Consider the following 12,500-nt stretch of genomic DNA (forward strand, 5'->3'; position numbering starts at 1 on the left):
GCGTTCAAAACGGTTCTGGGCACGCACACGGTGTTGACTCTGCCCATGTCAAACACTGCAGTGTGCAACCCAAGGGGACTCAGGCACCCCGCCCGCCCCCTAGGTGCCTGTGAACAGGCTTTGTATTTTTATTTTTCATCATCAAGTACACCGCCAGGTGACACTTTGTGATTTTTTTTGCTCATAAATACAATTTTCTTATTTGTAAAACAACGGAAGCAACATGTTGGCGCTCGCACGACTAGGAAATGCCGACTGGCGTGCGTCGCCTGCGTTCAAAACGGTTCTGGGCACGCACACAGTGCTGACTCTGCCCATGTCAAACACTACAGTGTGCAACCCAAGGGGACTCAGGCACCCCGCCCGCCCCCTAGGTGCCTGTGAACAGGCTTTGTATTTTTATTTTTCATCATCAAGTACACCGCCAGGTGACACTTTGTGATTTTTTTTGCTCATAAATACAGTTTTCTTATTTGTAAAACATCGGAAGCAACATGTTGGCGCTCGCACGGCTAGGAAATGCCGACTGGCGTGCGTCGCCTGCTTTCACATCGGTTCTGGGCACGCACACAGTGCTGACTCTGCCCATGTCAAACACTACAGTGTGCAACCCAAGGGGACTCAGGCACCCCGCCCGCCCCCTAGGTGCCTGTGAACAGGCTTTGTATTTTTATTTCTCATCATCAAGTACACCGCCAGGTGAAACTTTGTGATTTTTTTTTTTGCTGCTCATAAATACAATTTTCTTATTTGTAAAACAACGGAAGCAACCTGTTGGCGCTCGCACGGAGAGGAAATGCCGACCGGCGTGCGTCGCCTGCGTTCAAAAGGGTTCTGGGCACGCACACAGTGTTGACTCTGTCCATGTCAAACACTCTATAGTGTGCAACCCAAGGGGACTCAGGCACCCCCGCCCCAAAGGTGCCTGTGAACAGACTTTGTATTTATATTTTTCATCATCAAGTACACCGCCAGGTGACACTTTGTGATTTTTTTTGTTCATAAATACACATGTATATATATATATATATTTGACACTTTGTCATTTTGTCTGTTCTTTTCGCCACAGGCCAAGTTTATTAAACCAGGGTTACCACCGGTCTGGACCCTGGCCGATATTTCAGACCGACAACGGAGTTCGGAAAGCCCGCACAAATTCATCTTAAATCCTCATATAGGACTTCCGAGAGCTCTTTGAAAGGTATTCTATTTGAAAACGCTTACCACCCTCAAAGTCGCACTTTTCTGGGCATTTTTAAAGTGTGACCGTTGTCTGAAAATGTTCTGAAAATCGTGTCCCCGAAAATCTCCGGGTACCCCGCCAACCTCCCCTGCCAACAATTGCAACCGTAAGGTCGGGCGGTAGGCCTACCGTCCAGGAGGCCCCAAAGCCCGCAAAACGCCATTTTGCCATTTTCTCATCGGGACTTCCGAGGGGAACTCATTAACGAGCTCCAGGAGTGGTATGCCAGAAATTGCAACTTGACCCGTCGCCGGGCACACCCGCTACTCTCTGCGGGAATACCCCCACCGGGTGCCGGGTAAAGGCCTCGGATCTGACCTCATGGACTTCCGTCTGCGCACGGATTTTGCTCTCGCGGGCCCAAGAGCCACTTTCCACGGCCTACCAACGCAATCCGAAGTGCATTGGCCAACCATTACAACGGGAAACACTTTGCCTCTCCGCCAGAGACTAAGTCCAATTGGTTAACCATTTCTCAGGAAAACACTTTGACTCTCTGCCAGAGACTAAGTCCAATTGGTTAACCATTTCTCATGGCCGCAATTTGCCTGCTGTTCACAGACGAAGTCCAATTGGTTAACCATTTCTCAGGAAAACACTTTGCCTCTCTGCCAGAGACTAAGTCCAATTGGTTAACCATTTCTCAGGAAAACGCTTTGCCTCTCTGCCAGAGACTAAGTCCAATTGGTTAACCATTTCTCTTGAAAACACTTTGCCTCTCTGCCAGAGACTAAGTCCAATTGGTTATCCATTTCTCGTGAAAACACTTTGCCTCTCTGCCAGAGACTAAGTCCAATTGGTTAACCATTTCTCGTGAATACACTTTGTCTCTCTGCCAGAGACTAAGTCCAATTGGTTAACCATTTCTCGTGAAAACACTTTGTCTCTCCGCCAGAGACTAAGTCCAATTGGTTAATCATTTCTCAAGGCCACAATTTGCCTGCCGTTCAGAGACCAAGTCCAATTGGTTAACCATTTCTCTTGAAAACACTTTGCCTCTCTGCCAGAGACTAAGTCCAATTGGTTAACCATTTCTCGTGAAAACACTTTGTCTCTCCTCCAGAGACTAAGTCCAATTGGTTAATCATTTCTCAAGGCCACAATTTGCCTGCCGTTCAGAGACCAAGTCCAATTGGTTAACCATTTCTCTTGAAAACACTTTGCCTCTCTGCCAGAGACTAAGTCCAATTGGTTAACCATTTCTCTTGAAAACACTTTGTCTCTCCGCCAGAGACTAAGTCCAATTGGTTAACCATTTCTCGTGAAAACACTTTGCCTCTCTGCCAGAGACTAAGTCCAATTGGTTAACCAATTCTCGTGAAAACACTTTGCCTCTCTGCCAGAGACTAAGTCCAATTGGTTATCCATTTCTCTTGAAAACACTTTGTCTCTCCGCCAGAGACTAAGTCCAATTGGTTAACCATTTCTCGTGAAAACACTTTGCCTCTCTGCCAGAGACTAAGTCCAATTGGTTAACCATTTCTCGTGAAAACACTTTGCCTCTCTGCCAGAGACTAAGTCCAATTGGTTAACCATTTCTCGTGAAAATACTTGGTCTCTCCGCCAGAGACTAAGTCCAATTGGTTAATCATTTCTCAAGGCCACAATTTGCCTGCCGTTCAGAGAAAAAGTCCAATTGGTTAACCATTTCTCTTGAAAACACTTTGCCTCTCTGCCAGAGACTAAGTCCAATTGGTTAACCATTTCTCTTGAAAACACTTTGTCTCTCCGCCAGAGACTAAGTCCAATTGGTTAACCATTTCTCTTGAAAACACTTTGCCTCTCTGCCAGAGACTAAGTCCAATTGGTTAACCATTTCTCAGGGGCTCACCGAGGGCAATCTGTAACGTCTCGCGGGCCCGGGGGCCCCTTTGCACGGCCTGCCAATGCAATCCGAGCCGCACTGTCCTTCGTTTGGTTAACCATTTCTCAGGGGCACACCGAGGGCACCCTGCATTGTCTCGCGGGCCCGGAGGCCACTTTGCACGGCCTGCCAACGCAATGCGAGGTGCTTCGCCCTTGGCCGCCTTCCCGGCCGGCTTCGGGACGTTTCGGGGGCTCTCACCGGGGCAAATCCGGTCCCCCGGGCGATTAGGAGGCCTCCCCGGGCAGGCCCGGGCTTCAGGCCGCCGCTTTTCCATCCCGGCCGAAAGAGGCGAAAAATGCCGAAAATGGCCAAAAATGGCCGCCGGCAGGGCCTCTCGGTCGGTTTGGCGGCAGCCTGGGTCGGTCCCTGCAGACCTGGAGGCTCGAGAAGGTTTTTGGCGATGTCGACCGATTCTCGATTTGCCACCTCCTACTATTCTGCAGGTACCCCGCCAACCTCCCCTGCCGACAATTCCAACCGTAAGGTCGGGCGGTAGTCCTACCGACGAAGAGGCCCCAAAGCCCGCAAAACGCCATTTTGCCCTTTCCTCATCGGGACTTCCGCGGGGAACTCATTAACCAGCTCCATGAGTGGCATGCCAGAAATTGCAACTTGACCCGTCGCCGGGCAGATTCGCTACTCTCTGCGGGAATACCCCCACCGGGTGCCGGGTAAAGGCCTCGGATCTGACCTCATGGACTTCCGTCTGTGCACGGATTTTGCTCTCGCGGGCCCAAGAGCCTCATTGCCCGGCCTGCCAATGCAACCCGAGGTCCATTGGCCTCATTGGTTAATTATTTCTCGAGAAAACACTTTGCCTCTCCGCCAGAGACTAAGTCCAATTGGTTAATCATTTCTCAAGGCCACAATTTGCCTGCCGTTCAGAGACTAAGTCCAATTGGTTAACCATTTCTCTTGAAAACACTTTGCCTCTCTGCCAGAGACTAAGTCCAATTGGTTAACCATTTCTCTTGAAAACACTTTGCCTCTCTGCCAGAGACTAAGTCCAATTGGTTAACCATTTCTCGTGAAAACACTTTGCCTCTCTGCCAGAGACTAAGTCCAATTGGTTATCCATTTCTCTGGAAAACACTTTGTCTCTCCGCCAGAGACTAAGTCCAACTGGTTAACCATTTCTCGTGAAAACACTTTGCCTCTCCGCCAGAGACTAAGTCCAATTGGTTAATCATTTCTCAAGGCCACAATTTGCCTGCCGTTCAGAGACCAAGTCCAATTGGTTAACCATTTCTCTTGAAAACACTTTGCCTCTCTGCCAGAGACGAAGTCCAATTGGTTAACCATTTCTCTTGAAAACACTTTGTCTCTCCGCCAGAGACTAAGTCCAATTGGTTAACCATTTCTCTGGAAAACACTTTGCCTCTCTGCCAGAGACTAAGTCCAATTGGTTAACCATTTCTCGTGAAAACACTTTGCCTCTCTGCCAGAGACTAAGTCCAATTGGTTATCCATTTCTCTTGAAAACACTTTGTCTCTCCGCCAGAGACTAAGTCCAATTGGTTAACCATTTCTCTTGAAAACACTTTGCCTCTCTGCCAGAAACTAAGTCCAATTGGTTAACCATTTCTCTGGAAAACACTTTGCCTCTCTGCCAGAGACTAAGTCCAATTGGTTAACCATTTCTCTTGAAAACACTTTGCCTCTCTGCCAGAGACTAAGTCCAATTGGTTAACCATTTCTCTTGAAAACACTTTGTCTCTCCGCCAGAGACTAAGTCCAATTGGTTAATCATTTCTCTTGAAAACACTTTGCCTCTCCGCCAGAGACTAAGTCCAATTGGTTAACCATTTCTCGTGAAAACACTTTGCCTCTCTGCCAGAGACTAAGTCCAACTGGTTAACCATTTCTCTTGAAAACACTTTGCCTCTCTGCCAGAGACTAAGTCCAATTGGTTAACCATTTCTCGTGAAAACACTTTGTCTCTCCGCCAGAGACTAAGTCCAATTGGTTAACCATTTCTCGTGAAAACACTTTGCCTCTCTGCCAGAGACTAAGTCCAATTGGTTAACCATTTCTCAGGGGCTCACCGAGGGCAATCTGTAACGTCTCGCGGGCCCGGGGGCCCCTTTGCACGGCCTGCCAATGCAATCCGAGCCGCACTGTCCTTCGTTTGGTTAACCATTTCTCAGGGGCACACCGAGGGCACCCTGCATTGTCTCGCGGGCCCGGAGGCCACTTTGCACGGCCTGCCAACGCAATGCGAGGTGCTTCGCCCTTGGCCGCCTTCCCGGCCGGCTTCGGGACGTTTCGGGGGCTCTCACCGGGGCAAATCCGGTCCCCCGGGCGATTAGGAGGCCTCCCCGGGCAGGCCCGGGCTTCAGGCCGCCGCTTTTCCATCCCGGCCGAAAGAGGCGAAAAATGCCGAAAATGGCCAAAAATGGCCGCCGGCAGGGCCTCTCGGTCGGTTTGGCGGCAGCCTGGGTCGGTCCCTGCAGACCTGGAGGCTCGAGAAGGTTTTTGGCGATGTCGACCGATTCTCGATTTGCCACCTCCTACTATTCTGCAGGTACCCCGCCAACCTCCCCTGCCGACAATTCCAACCGTAAGGTCGGGCGGTAGTCCTACCGACGAAGAGGCCCCAAAGCCCGCAAAACGCCATTTTGCCCTTTCCTCATCGGGACTTCCGCGGGGAACTCATTAACCAGCTCCATGAGTGGCATGCCAGAAATTGCAACTTGACCCGTCGCCGGGCAGATTCGCTACTCTCTGCGGGAATACCCCCACCGGGTGCCGGGTAAAGGCCTCGGATCTGACCTCATGGACTTCCGTCTGTGCACGGATTTTGCTCTCGCGGGCCCAAGAGCCTCATTGCCCGGCCTGCCAATGCAACCCGAGGTCCATTGGCCTCATTGGTTAATTATTTCTCGAGAAAACACTTTGCCTCTCCGCCAGAGACTAAGTCCAATTGGTTAATCATTTCTCAAGGCCACAATTTGCCTGCCGTTCAGAGACTAAGTCCAATTGGTTAACCATTTCTCTTGAAAACACTTTGCCTCTCTGCCAGAGACTAAGTCCAATTGGTTAACCATTTCTCTTGAAAACACTTTGCCTCTCTGCCAGAGACTAAGTCCAATTGGTTAACCATTTCTCGTGAAAACACTTTGCCTCTCTGCCAGAGACTAAGTCCAATTGGTTATCCATTTCTCTGGAAAACACTTTGTCTCTCCGCCAGAGACTAAGTCCAACTGGTTAACCATTTCTCGTGAAAACACTTTGCCTCTCCGCCAGAGACTAAGTCCAATTGGTTAATCATTTCTCAAGGCCACAATTTGCCTGCCGTTCAGAGACCAAGTCCAATTGGTTAACCATTTCTCTTGAAAACACTTTGCCTCTCTGCCAGAGACGAAGTCCAATTGGTTAACCATTTCTCTTGAAAACACTTTGTCTCTCCGCCAGAGACTAAGTCCAATTGGTTAACCATTTCTCTGGAAAACACTTTGCCTCTCTGCCAGAGACTAAGTCCAATTGGTTAACCATTTCTCGTGAAAACACTTTGCCTCTCTGCCAGAGACTAAGTCCAATTGGTTATCCATTTCTCTTGAAAACACTTTGTCTCTCCGCCAGAGACTAAGTCCAATTGGTTAACCATTTCTCTTGAAAACACTTTGCCTCTCTGCCAGAAACTAAGTCCAATTGGTTAACCATTTCTCGTGAAAACACTTTGCCTCTCTGCCAGAGACTAAGTCCAATTGGTTATCCATTTCTCTTGAAAACACTTTGTCTCTCCGCCAGAGACTAAGTCCAATTGGTTAACCATTTCTCTTGAAAACACTTTGCCTCTCTGCCAGAGACTAAGTCCAATTGGTTAATCATTTCTCTTGAAAACACTTTGCCTCTCCGCCAGAGACTAAGTCCAATTGGTTAACCATTTCTCGTGAAAACACTTTGCCTCTCTGCCAGAGACTAAGTCCAATTGGTTAACCATTTCTCTTGAAAACACTTTGTCTCTCTGCCAGAGACTAAGTCCAATTGGTTAACCATTTCTCAGGGGCACACCGAGGGCAACCTGTAACGTCTCGCGGGCCCGGGGGCCCCTTTGCACGGCCTGCCAATGCAATCCGAGGCGCACTGTCCTTCGTTTGGTTAACCATTTCTCAGGGGCACACCGAGGGCACCCTGCATTGTCTCGCGGGCCCGGAGGCCACTTTGCACGGCCTGCCAATGCAATCCGAGGTCCTTCGCCCTTGGCCGCCTTCCCGGCCGGCTTCGGGACGTTTCGGGGGCTCTCACCGGGGCAAATCCGGTCCCCCGGGCGATTAGGAGGCCTCCCCGGGCAGGCCCGGGCTTCAGGCCGCCGCTTTTCCATCCCGGCCGAAAGAGGCGAAAAATGCCGAAAATGGCCAAAAATGGCCGCCGGCAGGGCCTCTCGGTCGGTTTGGCGGCAGCCTGGGTCGGTCCCTGCAGACCTGGAGGCTCGAGAAGGTTTTTGGCGATGTCGACCGATTCTCGATTTGCCACCTCCTACTATTCTGCAGGTACCCCGCCAACCTCCCCTGCCGACAATTCCAACCGTAAGGTCGGGCGGTAGTCCTACCGACGAAGAGGCCCCAAAGCCCGCAAAACGCCATTTTGCCCTTTCCTCATCGGGACTTCCGAGGGGAACTCATTAACCAGCTCCATGAGTGGCATGCCAGAAATTGCAACTTGACCCGTCGCCGGGCAGATTCGCTACTCTCTGCGGGAATACCCCCACCGGGTGCCGGGTAAAGGCCTCGGATCTGACCTCATGGACTTCCGTCTGTGCACGGATTTTGCTCTCGCGGGCCCAAGAGCCACATTGCCCGGCCTGCCAATGCAACCCGAGGTCCATTGGCCTCATTGGTTAATTATTTCTCGAGAAAACACTTTGCCTCTCTGCCAGAGACTAAGTCCAATTGGTTAACCATTTCTCAGGGGCACAGTTTGCCTGCCGTTCAGAGACTAAGTCCAATTGGTTAACCATTTCTCAGGAAAACACTTTGCCTCTCTGCCAGAGACTAAGTCCAATTGGTTAACCATTTCTCGTGAAAACACTTTGCCTCTCTGCCAGAGACTAAGTCCAATTGGTTAACCATTTCTCTTGAAAACACTTTGTCTCTCCGCCAGAGACTAAGTCCAATTGGTTAATCATTTCTCTTGAAAACACTTTGCCTCTCCGCCAGAGACTAAGTCCAATTGGTTAACCATTTCTCGTGAAAACACTTTGCCTCTCTGCCAGAGACTAAGTCCAATTGGTTAACCATTTCTCTTGAAAACACTTTGCCTCTCTGCCAGAGACTAAGTCCAATTGGTTAACCATTTCTCGTGAAAACACTTTGCCTCTCCGCCAGAGACTAAGTCCAATTGGTTAACCATTTCTCAGGGGCACACCGAGGGCAATCTGTAACGTCTCGCGGGCCCGGGGGCCCCTTTGCACGGCCTGCCAATGCAATCCGAGGCCCACTGTCCTTCGTTTGGTTAACCATTTCTCAGGGGCACACCGAGGGCACCCTGCATTGTCTCGCGGGCCCGGAGGCCACTTTGCACGGCCTGCCAACGCAATGCGAGGTGCTTCGCCCTTGGCCGCCTTCCCGGCCGGCTTCGGGGCGTTTCGGGGGCTCTCACCGGGGCAAATCCGGTCCCCCGGGCGATTAGGAGGCTTCCCCGGGCAGGCCCGGGCTTCAGGCCGCCGCTTTTCCATCCCGGCCGAAAGAGGCGAAAAATGCCGAAAATGGCCAAAAATGGCCGCCGGCAGGGCCTGTCGGTCGGTTTGGCGGCAGCCTGGGTCGGTCCCTGCAGACCTGGAGGCTCGAGAAGGCGTTTGGCGATGTCGACCGATTCTCGATTTGCCACCTCCTACTATTCTGCAGGTACCCCGCCAACCTCCCCTGCCGACAATTCCAACCGTAAGTTCGGGCGGTAGTCCTACCGACGAAGAGGCCCCAAAGCCCGCAAAACGCCATTTTTCCCTTTCCTCATCGGGACTTCCGAGGGGAACTCATGAACCAGCTCCAGGCGTGGCATGCCAGAAATTGCAACTTGACCCGTCGCCGGGCGCACTCGCTGCTCTTTGCGGGAATACCCCCACCGGGCGCCGGGTAAGAGCCTCGGATCTGACCTCATGGGCTTCCGTCCTCGCACGGATTTTGCTCTCCCGGGCCCAGGGGCCACTTTCCCCGGCCTTGCGAAGGCAATCGGAGGTGCTTCGCCCTCGAAACCGCCTTCCCGGCCGGCTTCGGGACGTTTCCGGGGCAAATCCGGTCCCGCGGGCGAAGGGGAGCCTTCCCCGGGCACGCCCGGGCTTCAGGCCGCCGCTTTCCGTGACCTACCGAAAGACGCGAAAAATGCCGAAAATGGCCAAAAATGGCCGCCCGGCACGGCCTCGCGGTCGGTTTGGGGGCAGCCTGGGTCGGTCCCTGCAGACCTGGAGGCTCGAGAAGGCACTTGGCGATGTCGACCGATTCTCGATTTGCCACCTCCTACTATTCTGCAGGTACCCCGCCAACCTCCCCAGCCAACAAATCGCAAATGCCGATCGGCGGGTGACCGTCCGGTAGTCATGCCGACGAAGAGGCACCTAGGCCCCGCAAACGCTTCCAAATCCGACCCCATCCCGGACCGGTTCTTTTTTAAAAAAGGCTCCCAGGACTCCGGATTTTTTCCTGCCGCACTCGGGACCACCCGACGGACACGAAACCGGGAACCTTTCCCCGGTCCGACCCTCCTCGGCCCGGCCAGCCGACGTCGAAGCGGCCGACTGGTTAATGATTTCACCCTGCTCCGACGTGACGCGTTTTCCAACCGCGCATGCGCGGCTCTGCCTCCCGAACCGCCCCCTCACGTGAGGGCTCTGGGTCCGCCCCCCGGCAGCCATTTCCTCCTGCCGGTCCGTTATTTTACGCCGTTTTTCGCCCTCCAGCCCTGCCGGAATGCTGCCTGCTCGCTGGTTAACCATTTCGCTCCCTGCACTTCGGCTTCTGCCCTGCTGGGGAAGCCCGCTGCTGCCTCTAACCGTACTCACGGGCGGGCGGCTCTGCTGCGCGGCCTCCGGCCACGCCCCCTCACCTGGTTTGCTGGGAACCCGCCCCCGGCAGCCTGTTACTCGTGCCGGTTCGGTCTTATCGGCCCTTTTTGCACCTTCCCTGCCTGCTGGCATGCTTCGGCTCACCGGTCAACCGGTTCCCCGTTCTCCACTTAGACTTTTGAGCTGCGGGGCTGGTCTGCCGCGAACTGCACCCGTATTACGGGGCGGGCGGCTCTACTGCCCGTACGGCTGCCCTGCCTGTTAACTGGTTAACCGTTTCCCCGTCCAAGTACTTCGTCCCTGGACCTGCCGGTGTGTTCTGCAGCTAACTGCACCCGTATTACGGGGCGGGACGCTCCGCTTACCGGCCGGCTGCCATGCCTGCTTAACTGGTCAACCATTTACTCACATATACTTAGCCCCTGGAGCTGCTGGGCTGGTCGGCGACCTAACTGCACCCTTGTTGCCGGGAGGTCGGCACTAATTGCCGGCCGGCCGGCTGCCCTGCCTGCTAACTGGTAAACCCTTTACCCACATGTACTTAGCCCCTGGATACTGATGGGCTGTTCTGCACCTAACTGCACCCTGATTAGCGGGCGGGCGGCTTTAATTGCCGGCCGGCTGCTCTGCCTGCTAACTGGTTAACCATTGACCCACATGTACTTAGCCCCTGGAAACAGAGGGGCTGTTCTGCACCTAACTGCACCCTTATTAGCGGGCGGACAGGCGGCCGGCTCTAATTACCGGCCGGCCGGCTGCCCTGCCTGCTAACTGGTTAACCATTTACCCACATGTACTTAGCCCCTGGAAACTGATGGGCTGTTCTGCACCTAACTGCACCCTTATTAGCGGGCGGACAGGCGGCCGGCTCTAATTACCGGCCGGCCGGCTGCCCTGCCTGCTAACTGGTTCACCATTTACCCACATGTCCTTAGCCCCTGGAAGCTGATGGGCTGTTCTGCACCTAACTGCACCCTTATTAGCGGGCGGGCGGCTGTAATTACCGGCCGGCTGCCCTGCCTGCTAACTGGTTAACCATTTACCCACATGTACTTAGCCCCTGGAAACTGATGGGCTGTCCTGCACCTAACTGCACCCTTATTAGCGGGCGGACAGGCGGCCGGCTCTAATTACCGGCCGGCCGGCTGCCCTGCCTTGCTAACTGGTTAACCATTTACCCACATGTACTTAGCCCCTGGAAACTGATGGGCTGTCCTGCACCTAACTGCACCCTTACTAGCGGGCGGGCGGCTGTAATTAGCGGCCGGCTGCCCTGCCTGCTAACTGGTTCATCATTTACCCACATGTACTTAGCCCCTGGAGCTGCTGGGCTGGTCGGCACCTAACTGCAGCCCTATGGCCGGGAGGTCGGCTCTAATTACCGGCCGGCCGGCTGCCCTGCCTGCTAACTGGTTAATCATTTACCCACATGTACTTAGCCCCTGGAGCTGCTGGGCTGGTCGGCACCTAACTGCACCCGTAATGGCCGGGAGGTCGGCTCTAATTACCGGCCGGCTGCCCTGCCTGCTAACTGGTTAACCATTTACCCACATGTACTTAGCCCCTGGAGCTGATGGGCTCTTCTGCACCGAACTGCACCCTGATTAGCGGGCGGGCGGCTCTAATTGCCGGCCGGCTGCCCTGCCTGCTAACTGGTTAACCATTTACCCGCATGTACTTAGCCCCTGGAGCTGCTGGGCTGGCCGGCACCTAACTGCACCCTTATCACCGGGCGGGCGGCTCTAATTACCGGCCGGCCGGCTGCCCTGCCTGCTAACTGGTTCACCATTTACCCACATGTACTTAGCCCCTGGAGCTGCTGGGCTGGCCGGCACCTAACTGCACCCTTATCACCGGGCGGGCGGCTCTAATTACCGGCCGGCCGGCTGCCCTGCCTGCTAACTGGTTAACCATTTACCCACATGTACTTAGCCCCTGGAAGCTGATGGGCTGTTCTGCACCTAACTGCACCCTGATTAGCGGGCGGGCGGCTGTAATTGCCGGCCGGCTGCATTGCCTGCTAACTGGTTAACCATTGACCCACATGTACTTAGCCCCTGGAAACAGAGGGGCTGTTCTGCACCTAACTGCACCCTTAATAGCGGGCGGACAGGCGGACGGCTCTAATTACCGGCCGGCCGGCTGCCCTGCCTGCTAACTGGTTAACCATTTACCCACATGTACTTAGCCCCTGGAAACTGATGGGCTGTTCTGCACCATACTGCACCCTTATTAGCGGGCGGACAGGCGGCCGGCTCTAATTACCGGCCGGCCGGCTGCCCTGCCTGCTAACTGGTTCACCATTTACCCACATGTCCTTAGCCCCTGGAAGCTGATGGGCTGTTCTGCACCTAACTGCACCCTTATTAGCGGGCGGGCGGGCGGCTCTA

The sequence above is a fragment of the Cetorhinus maximus genome, unplaced genomic scaffold (assembly GCF_964194155.1).
Source record: "Cetorhinus maximus unplaced genomic scaffold, sCetMax3.hap1.1 HAP1_SCAFFOLD_1022, whole genome shotgun sequence".
Taxonomy (NCBI): domain Eukaryota; kingdom Metazoa; phylum Chordata; class Chondrichthyes; order Lamniformes; family Cetorhinidae; genus Cetorhinus; species Cetorhinus maximus.